This window comes from Eptatretus burgeri, chromosome 10 (assembly GCF_056783735.1).
Source record: "Eptatretus burgeri isolate ZD-2024b chromosome 10, Ebu_testis_v1, whole genome shotgun sequence".
Lineage (NCBI taxonomy): Eukaryota > Metazoa > Chordata > Myxini > Myxiniformes > Myxinidae > Eptatretus > Eptatretus burgeri.
In genome coordinates, this window is record NC_140970.1 from 24726503 (window position 1) to 24736031 (window position 9529).

At 37.8% G+C, this 9529-nt stretch overlaps 1 long non-coding RNA gene across 1 annotated transcript; it reads right to left on the reverse strand.

Annotated features, from left to right (window-relative positions):
* Positions 1-4666: 4666 nt before the first annotated feature.
* Positions 4667-7983, reverse strand: LOC147018108 (uncharacterized). Its single transcript, XR_015062286.1, has 2 exons — positions 6662-7983; positions 4667-6564 (listed from the first exon to the last, which is right to left on the reverse strand). It is a non-coding gene; the product is annotated as an uncharacterized LOC147018108 (long non-coding RNA).
* Between the last annotated feature and the right edge of the window lie 1546 nt (positions 7984-9529).

Consider the following 9529-nt stretch of genomic DNA (forward strand, 5'->3'; position numbering starts at 1 on the left):
AAGATTACTTCAAGGTAAATGCAATAACTGGAACAGACTGGAATACAAATGGTACAAAAAGTTTTGAAATAAATAATCAACAAACCTATTTGAATCTCTCCGAAAGTTTCTTGTTGTGTAAATTTAAATTCACTAAGGCTGGGAATAACACAAACGCTACACTTGTAAATGATTTCTTCTGGAAAATGTTTGATAGTGTGCGATTGTATATTGGAACACAAGAAGTTGAAGCGGTTGATTATGTCTCTGCTGTATCTGAAATGATGAAATTTACACTCTATACATTCAGTGATAGAATGGGAAAGGGGTCTGTCGAAGGTTTTATTCCTGATATGTCAACGGGAACAAACACAGACCCTGGATATATTCAAAGGAAAGGAATGTATAATGATGATACAAAAGCAGAAAATAGTTTTACTGTGGCAGTTCCTCTTAAAGGTATATTTGGATTTTGTGATTATGATAAAGTTCTGTATGGTCTTAAAATTAGATTTCAACTACAAAGGAATGATAATGAAAATAGATTGCTTTTTGGTGTTGGTAATGCTTTTGGTGATCAGAATAAATTTGTAATTGAGGAGATGAGTTGGTATATCAGTGAATATACTCCTAATCTTAAAACAGAAGAGATGTTGAATCGAAGACTTAACTCAAAGAATCCACTCAGTGTATCATACCTCAAAAGAAGATGTCAACACGTTAAACTCAATCAAACTACTTACACGTGGAATTTGGGTGTTCTGGAAGGAAAGCCACGATATCTGTGGATGATTTTTAAAAAGCCAGATGGTGATACTGCGACTGATAAGAATAATGCATTGAGTGATAATGCTAAGGTGAAACAACTTCGCGTTTCTCTAGATGGAACATTTTATCCACGAGATAGATTGGAAATTAATTGGGAAAAAAATGATTTTGCTGAAGCATACAAGTCTTACCAAAAGGTGTGTGAAAGTAATGGAAATAAAGAACCTATTTTGGATATGACAGCATTTAAAAGTTTGTATACAATCTATACGTTTGACCTGAGCGCTCAAAAAGAAACTATAAAGTCTAATCGAGTGGATACTTCCCTATACATTGAAAGAGGAGAGAGTGAAGAAGTTGATACATATTGTTTGCTTTTGGAAGAAACAGAATTGCAGATTAATACAGATAATGGTGTGATGATTAGTCTCACATAATTTTTTTGTTAAATAAATGAGTGGCAAAGTACCAACTGGGGTATATGTTAATCAAATCAATCTTCATAAACTATCATCTTGTGTTCAAAATCAAAAGCCTTGTACGATTAACGTGAATACAATTCAGAGAAAAGGAGCAGTAAGAATTGATGTTTTGCTCACAAGAGAACAGGTTAAAATCTTGAATGACACTGGCTCACTTAAAATTAAAATGATAAAACGAATGTTGAAAAAATATTCAATAAGAGAGACGAGTGGAGGATTTCTCCCATTTCTAATTCCTTTATTTGCTGGTTTAAGTGCGGTTGGAGCATTGACGGGTGGTATTTCAACAGCGGTCAAAACTGCCAACGAAAGGAAGGCTCAACTCCAGGCTCAAAAAGAATTGGAAAGACATAACAAAGAGTTGGAGAAACAAATTAGTGGAAGTGGTGTAATTGTAGATTTTGCTGAAAAACTTGAAGGTCTGCCTGATAAAGCGAGATTGTTAGTTGGAGATATGCTTTCTTCTATAGCACAAGCAGGTGTAAAATTAACGAAAAGAGGTAATGGATTATATCTTTCTAATAAATAAATGAGCATTGATGAGTGGTTGAAAGAATTTGGAAAGAATACAACATCAAATTTACAACTTGTCAAATATTGTAAGAAATTAAAAATTCATAATGTGGTTATTTGTATGAGAGATGAATTAACAAATGTGTCGAAACATACAAAGAATATTATTATGAACTTAGAAGATAATGATGGGAACGGTTCTCATTGGGTTTGTATTTTTAATAGTCAAGACAAATATTATTTTGATAGTTTTGGTCTTCCACCACCTGTTGAAGTCATAAAATTCTTACAGAATGGTGTTTATCAAACATTTCAAGTCCAAGAATTAAATTCCAAGTGTTGTGGTCAATTATGTCTATATGTGTTATTTCAACTCAACAAAAATAAAAAATTTTATGATATTATTTTTAATCTAATATAAATGACTTATGTTGGTAAAGATGGTTCTATCTTTGGTGTATCTCAAGAACTGGATATTGATTTATCAAATTATTATACAAAGGCACAGGCTGAACGATATAAATATAATATAAACAAAAATATTAACATGAAAAATGCTTATAAATTAAAAATTATCCAAGCCCGACTGACGCGAATGACTTGGTGAGATTAAGCGATTTATCACAATATATATACTTAAATAAAACGGCTGTGTATTCTAAAGATACAGAAGTGTTGATATTATCTCCAGGTCATACAGAATTCACAGTTCGAATTAAAATAAATTTTTATAAAGAAGGGCGTATCGTTTGTATGAGAATAGAACAATGGGGGTATGATATGAATGATTTAGGGTATAATTGGTCATTTAAAATTAACCTCGAAGACCTGGAACAATTAAATCAGTCTCGTAAGGAAGAATATTATCCACTTTGTATCGAGAATGAGTTTTGTGGAGCCACGATTAGTAAACAACAAATAAAAGAATTTAATAAGGGTAAATATAATAATGGTTTTGCCCTTGTTTATCTCATGAAAACAGAAAAAACAGGATTATATATAATAAGTAAGGAAATACAAAATGATTTAACTATGGGAAGATGGGGAGGTGTTTCGTGCCATAATATTATTCTAACATATATTTCTAATACATAAATGACAGCAAGAAGGCTTCAAGAAAATTATCATTTCTGTGTCCAAGCATACCTTCAAGAAAAGGGTATTCGGTATTTTAATAAATATGTTCTACAACATAAGAATGAGGTATTTTCAATAAAAGATTGGCATTATGCTGATGTTGATAAACCGACAACTTTAGATTTAATTAGAATGTTAAATAATGAAAAAATTATAAGGTTAAGAAAAGGTAAGGCTCTTTTAGAAATTCAAAAGAAATTTTATTGGTTTCCTGTTGTAAAAAAAATTATTTTGGATACAGGAATAACAAGAAATCCTGATGAATATATGTATAATATTCTATGGGGTGTAAACGATTCAAGTATAGTAAGGGATGAGGAAGGAGTTGAAGAAGAGAGGGAAGAGGAGGAAAAGGAGAAGGAGGAGAGAGAGAATCGAGAGAGGGAGGAAAGAGAGAAGAGAGAGAGGGAGAAGAGAGAGAAGGAGGAAAAAGAGAAGAGAGAGAGGGAGGAGAGGGAGAAGAAAGAGAAGGAGGAAAAAGAGAAGAGAGAGAGGGAGGAGAGGGAGGAAAGAGAGAGAATAAATAAATATTATAGTATGGAAACCAGTGAGATTCAAAAAAGAATAGAGGTATTACAGAAAATAACTCAACCCACCAAGGAGGAATACAAAGAATTAACAAGTCTATTTGCAATACTTTCAACAAAACTATTAGCATCGTCAAGCTATTCATTTTAATTCAAGTTTTTTCTTAAATAAATGGAGGAGAGAGTGAAGGCATTTCTAAGGATTCTTTATGTTTTAAAAATTAAGATTCAAATGTGCATGTTGGAAACTAAAAAGGTTTTTGCACTCTGCAGAAATTTTTCTCATAAATAAATGAGTTATTGTCTCAAATGTAAAAAGAAAACTAATACTAAAAATATTTCATATATTAAAAGTAAAAATAACAGGGTTATACAAAAAGGTATATGTTCGGTGTGTGGTTCAAAAAAAAATCAATTTATCTCTAAACACAAACTCGGAGGAGATATACAAAAGTTTTTATCAGGAAGTAAATTTACAACTACTGGAATACCAGGGGAATTACATCTTCCAGGGTATTCTTTCTGTGGTGCAGGCACAAACTTGGATAAAAGATTAGATGAGGCAAACAATCCTAAATCCTGGAGTAAACCAATCAATAGAGTTGATGAAGTGTGCATGAGACACGATATTGATTATGGGAATACCACAACGTTGGAAGAAAAGCATGAAGCCGATAGAGAAATGTTATATAATTTGTCTCTGATACAAAATCCAACCTTGAGAGAAAAAGTTGATAGGTTCATCGTGAAGAAGATGATTAGTGCTAAATTGAAACTTGGACTTGGAAATTCAAAAAACTTATAGGCTCTAATGATGCCATTAAGACTGAAGAGCAATTAGCTGATGAATTACATAAACCAATATTCACAAAGTTTCAGAGAAGGAAAGTTTATTCCAAGGAAGTTGATTATATCTGGTCTGCTGATTTGATTGAACTCAATAATGATAAGGGGTACAAGTATGCTTTAACCGTTATTGATTTGAGGAGTAGATATGCGTGGGTTGTCCCTTTAAAAAACAAAACAGGTAATACTCTTATGTTAGCTTTTCAACAGATATTTAATAAAAGTAAGAGAAAACCTAAGAAATTGTGGACTGATGAGGGTAGAGAGTTTTATAACAAGACATTTATGAATTTTCTAAAAATAACAGTATTACATTATACAGTACCTTTAATGAAGGGAAGGCAGTTGTTGTTGAACGTTTTAATCGTACCTTAAAAGAGAGACTATATAAAAAATTCACACAACTCGGTTCACAACAATGGTTATCTTTTATTCAGGATATTGTGGATAAGTATAATGACACGATTCACACGTCAACGAATATGAAGCCATCAGAAACATTTACAAAATTAAAATATGAAAAAGAGATTAATGTCAGAAAACCTAAGTTCAAAGTTGGTGATATCGTAAGAATATATAGGTGGAAATCTCATTTTGAAAAGGGTTTTACTGAACGATGGACGAAAGAACTTTTTAAAATTGTTGATGTAATAGATACAGTTCCTTGGACTTATAAAATATATGATTTGGAAGGGAAGAGATTTTAGGTTCATTTTATTCACAGGAATTACAAAAGACAAAACTAAGCAGATAATACACCTTTGTGGACACTAGAGGGACAAGTCCGAGGTGTATTACAGTATATAATGTGTGTCAAGGGGGACGTTCTTAGATCTGTGAACCCCAAACACAGAATCCTCAACTGAATAGTCAAGGCTTAACTTTTGTTTGTGTGTGTGTGTGTGTGTGCAATGGGAGCAATAGGTTGGCGCTTCACTCCCTCCTACTATACACCGTTGTGGACACTCGAGGGCCAAGTCCGAGGTGTATAACAGTATATAATGTGTGTCAAGGGGGACGTTCTTAGATCTGTGAACCCCAAACACAGAATCCTCAACTGAATAGTCAAGGCTTAACTTTTGTTTGTTGATGTGTATGTGTGTGTGTGTGTCCCAACCCTCACATTCAAAATCTCAACCCCAACCCTCACATTCAAAATCTCAACCCCAACTCAATCCTCGCCCAACACAATGTCTTTTTCAAAATGAGATTTCCACCTATATATATATATATATTTTTACGTTTTTTTTTTTCTTCTTCCAATTCTGTCTTTTAAGGCTTTCAGGTTTGATGACGTAAAAAGGGGGAGTAAGCCTGCACTTTCTTCCCAGAACTTTCTTGATCTTGCTCCCATCAAGCACCATCCGACAAAGAACTACATCGATAGGTTTAGATCCCAAAGAGTGATAGCAACTCCAAAAGTCTCCAAAATATAAATAAATAAAATAATAATAATAATAAATAAATAAATAAATAAATAAAAGCCCCCAAAAAAGTTTCAAGTGTCCAACATAAACCCAACTTTCCAAGTCTTCAAGGTATAACCACATTCCCGTTGAGTTTCCAAGATATGTATCACATTGTGAGTTATCAATCCAGAACCCACATTTCAAGTATTCAAAGTAAAACCAACTTACAAAGTCTCTTAAGGATAACTCATTTACTGATTTTTTCAAAATTTGTGAGTCTCCAAGGTAGGACCCATATTTAGAACCATCTTGGCAGAACCCTTTTTCTGAGTCTCCAAGGTAGTTATTTAAACCATCAAGGCAGAACTCATTTACTGATTTTTTCAAAATTTGTGAGTCTCCAAGGTAGACCCCATATTTAGAACCATCTTGGCAGAACCCTTTTCCTGAGTCTCCAAGGTAGTTATTTAAACCATCAAGGCAGAACTCATTTACTGATTTCTTCAAAATTTGTGAGTCTCCAAGGTAGGCCCCATATTTAGAACCATCTTGGCAGAACCCTTTTCCTGAGTCTCCAAGGTAGTTATTTAAACCATCAAGGCAGAACTCATTTACTGATTTTTTCAAAATTTGTGAGTCTCCAAGGTAAAACTTGTATTCTGGCTCATCAAGGTATAACTTGTTCAGTGGGTATTGTCTTGATAACTCACAATGAGTACTATTGCTGTAAAACTCTTTTTCAGGATTTTGCTGGTCTCCAAGGTATAACTCTTTGGTTGGGTCATCAAGGACGAACTCGTTCTGTGGGTCTTGGTCGCTCATAAGGTCTTCAACCAAGCCAACAATTTCGCCCCAAGTTGTAGCAAAAGCAGTATTTTCATTTCGTATTTCAGACACAATTTCCTGTGAGAGAAAATAATAATGTATTAATTAAGTTATTTAATTATTAAATGAGTATGCTTCAATCAAAGTTTGAAAATAGGAAAATAAAAAATCTTACCTCAATAGATAAGAGGTTTGAATCCAGTTCATCAACTTGAAGGTTTAGTTCCATACAAGACAGAGAGTTCCAAGGAACACCAAAGTCATCCCACTCAAGGTCTTGGTCGCTCATAAGGTCTTCAACCAAGCCAACAATTTCCCCCCAAGTTGTGGCAAAAGCAGTATTTTCATTTCGTATTTCAGACACAATTTCCTGTGAGAGAAAATAATAATGTATTAATTAAGTTATTTAATTATTAAATGAGTATGCTTCAATCAAAGTTTGAAAATAGGAAAATAAAAAATCTTACCTCAATAGATAAGAGGTTTGAATCCAGTTCATCAACTTGAAGGTTTAGTTCCATAGAAGACAGAGAGTTCGAGACAAGCACACAAAACACCATTGCCAGCAAAAACAAATGTTTAAAATGGAGCCTGGGTTTGAAGCTTTTATAGAGAAAGACTGGTGGGTGTGGTTTCCTTTGGAAATTCCCTGGGCAAGCCTAGGCAAGCCTTCATTGGGAAATTTTTCAAAACCATAACATCCTGTAATTTTCTAGTGATTTCTTTGTGAGTCAGAGATGAACTGGAAATGATGTAAGAGTGGGCGGGGCTTAGCAAAAGTAGGCGGAGCTTAGGAAAAGTGGGCGTGGCTTAGAAAAAATACCTTATGAAAAGTGGGCGAAGCTTAGCAAAAGTGGGCGGGGCTTAGGAAAAGTGGGCGTGGCTTAGAAAAAATACCTCATGAAAAGTGGGCGGAGCTTAGCAAAAGTGGGCGGGGCTTAGGAAAAGTGGGCGTGGCTTAGAAGAAATACCTTATGAAAAGTGGGCGGAGCTTAGCAAAAGTGGGCGGGGCTTAGCAAAAGTGGGCGGGGTTTAAAGAAAAGTGGGCGGGGCTTATTGAATACCTTGTGGAAAGTGGGCGGGGCTTAAAGAAAAGTGGGCGGGGCTTAACAAAAAATAACCTGTGGCTCAGGAGGTGGTCAAACAAGAGCATTAAGAGAAGTTTATCATTTCGTAATGGCACAAATGGGGTATCTTAAAAAATATAAAGATTCAAATGTCTTGTTTGTCAATATTTTAGATGGGGATTATTGTGCAAAGAAAATTAAACTATTGAAGGAATTTGAGAATGAACAAATCTTTATACGTTCAATGAGTGAGCTGTTCAACCCCCAGGTGTTCAATTCAATGAGGTTCAACCTCCAAGTTAAAAGGGGAGACAAATAAATATACCTTGGGATAAAAAGGGGATTTATTTTTAGGGAAAAAAATTATGAATCGCTGAAAATCCCCCATTCATTTACATGGGGAAAAGTGAGCCAGAATCAGTATTCTTACCCTACTGATAACCACCACGACCACTCCTCCAATCATCACGCCCATCATGCATCACCATCATGCCCCTCCCCGTAGGCCCGCAGACTACACCACACTCCTCCCTCCTAAAAGTATGATTATTAAATGACCACCAATATAAGAAGCATTATAAGGACTTCGGTATAATAATCATGAAAATAAAATGACCAATAGCGAAGTATAATAGCACACCACATCATATAATGTGTCGATGTGAGCGAGTGGAGCAGCAAAGGCCAGGTCTGACCGCGTTACCGATATGAAGCAGCAAAAATGAGAAGCACAGCAGCACTACGCAGCAAAAACGCCCCCAGGCGGCCCATGCTGACATGACCCTCGCGAAGGTCGTAACGACCTTTCGGGCCAACCTCCTCCAGCCCCATCAAACGCCTCTGGCCCACTCCCCCCAGGCAGACCCGACGTAGATAAACATCCCGAGGCCGGCAGCCCGCTGTCTGGAAGCCGTGGCGCCAGCCTTGATCGACCTTGGCCGGGGGCGCTGAACAGCGCCGCTGGCTGTACGCATTTAATGCTCCAAAACAACCCACGCACCACAATCAGTTGAGACGCCAACGCCCGTCCCAACGGCCTTGAGCGAACACAGAGAGCTGCGCCCGCAATCAGAGGTGGGGGTAACGCCGACCAGGGCACCAGTCTTGGTTCCGAGTCGACCTCCGAGACCCACACGGCAGCTAGACGGGAGCAACTCCATTTAAACCACACTGCAATCATAGGCTCGTTATAAATCACTACGAACATTATACGAAGCATTGCAAACTCATTTGTCCGTACAGCGCGCTTCTCTGATAAAATCCCAGCACATGACAAAGCAATTACCTGCGGCCCGGGGCAACTGGAGGCCAATAAACCTTCTTTATTTGCCCCCACATCACATTGATCATAACACCAACTCCATTGACTGATCTCCGCCACATCCACTTTTACACGAGAACTGCTGGCATTTATTTCAACAACGTTAAACTGCATCACTAGAGCAAGGAAAAACACATATGCCATGAACAACAACCCACAACCCGCATCACGAGTCCGCTTCTTGGCTGTCGACTCGATGTTGTGACTCGCGACTCCCTTTAACGCCACGGGCTCACCGTCACCTGTCGAAGCTGCCTGCACAACACCGACGCGCATTGCCTCACGAACCCTGCCGAAGCGCGGGAACTCATCGCGAGCGAAGCGCGGGAACTCATCGCGAGAGCTGATACGGCTCTCGCCGCCCGCCAGAGCCTCGCCCTCGGTACTCGACGAAGGCCTCAAAGAGAGCATTGGCACATCTGGAGGTACGAACCGGAGACCCAGTCCGAGGTGCGCCAGCCAGTCCCGACCCAACAGGGGGGGCCCTCCCCCTCCCCTCGTACAACGAACACCGAGAGCCGGGCGCATCGATCTCGGTTGCGCACTGAGACGTCGGCCCTCGCCAGCGGTGCAATCGCTTCACCGGTGTACGTGTATAACGACAAGGCCGTCTTGACCAGGCGAATACCGCGAAGACCACGAGTCGCCCGCTCAT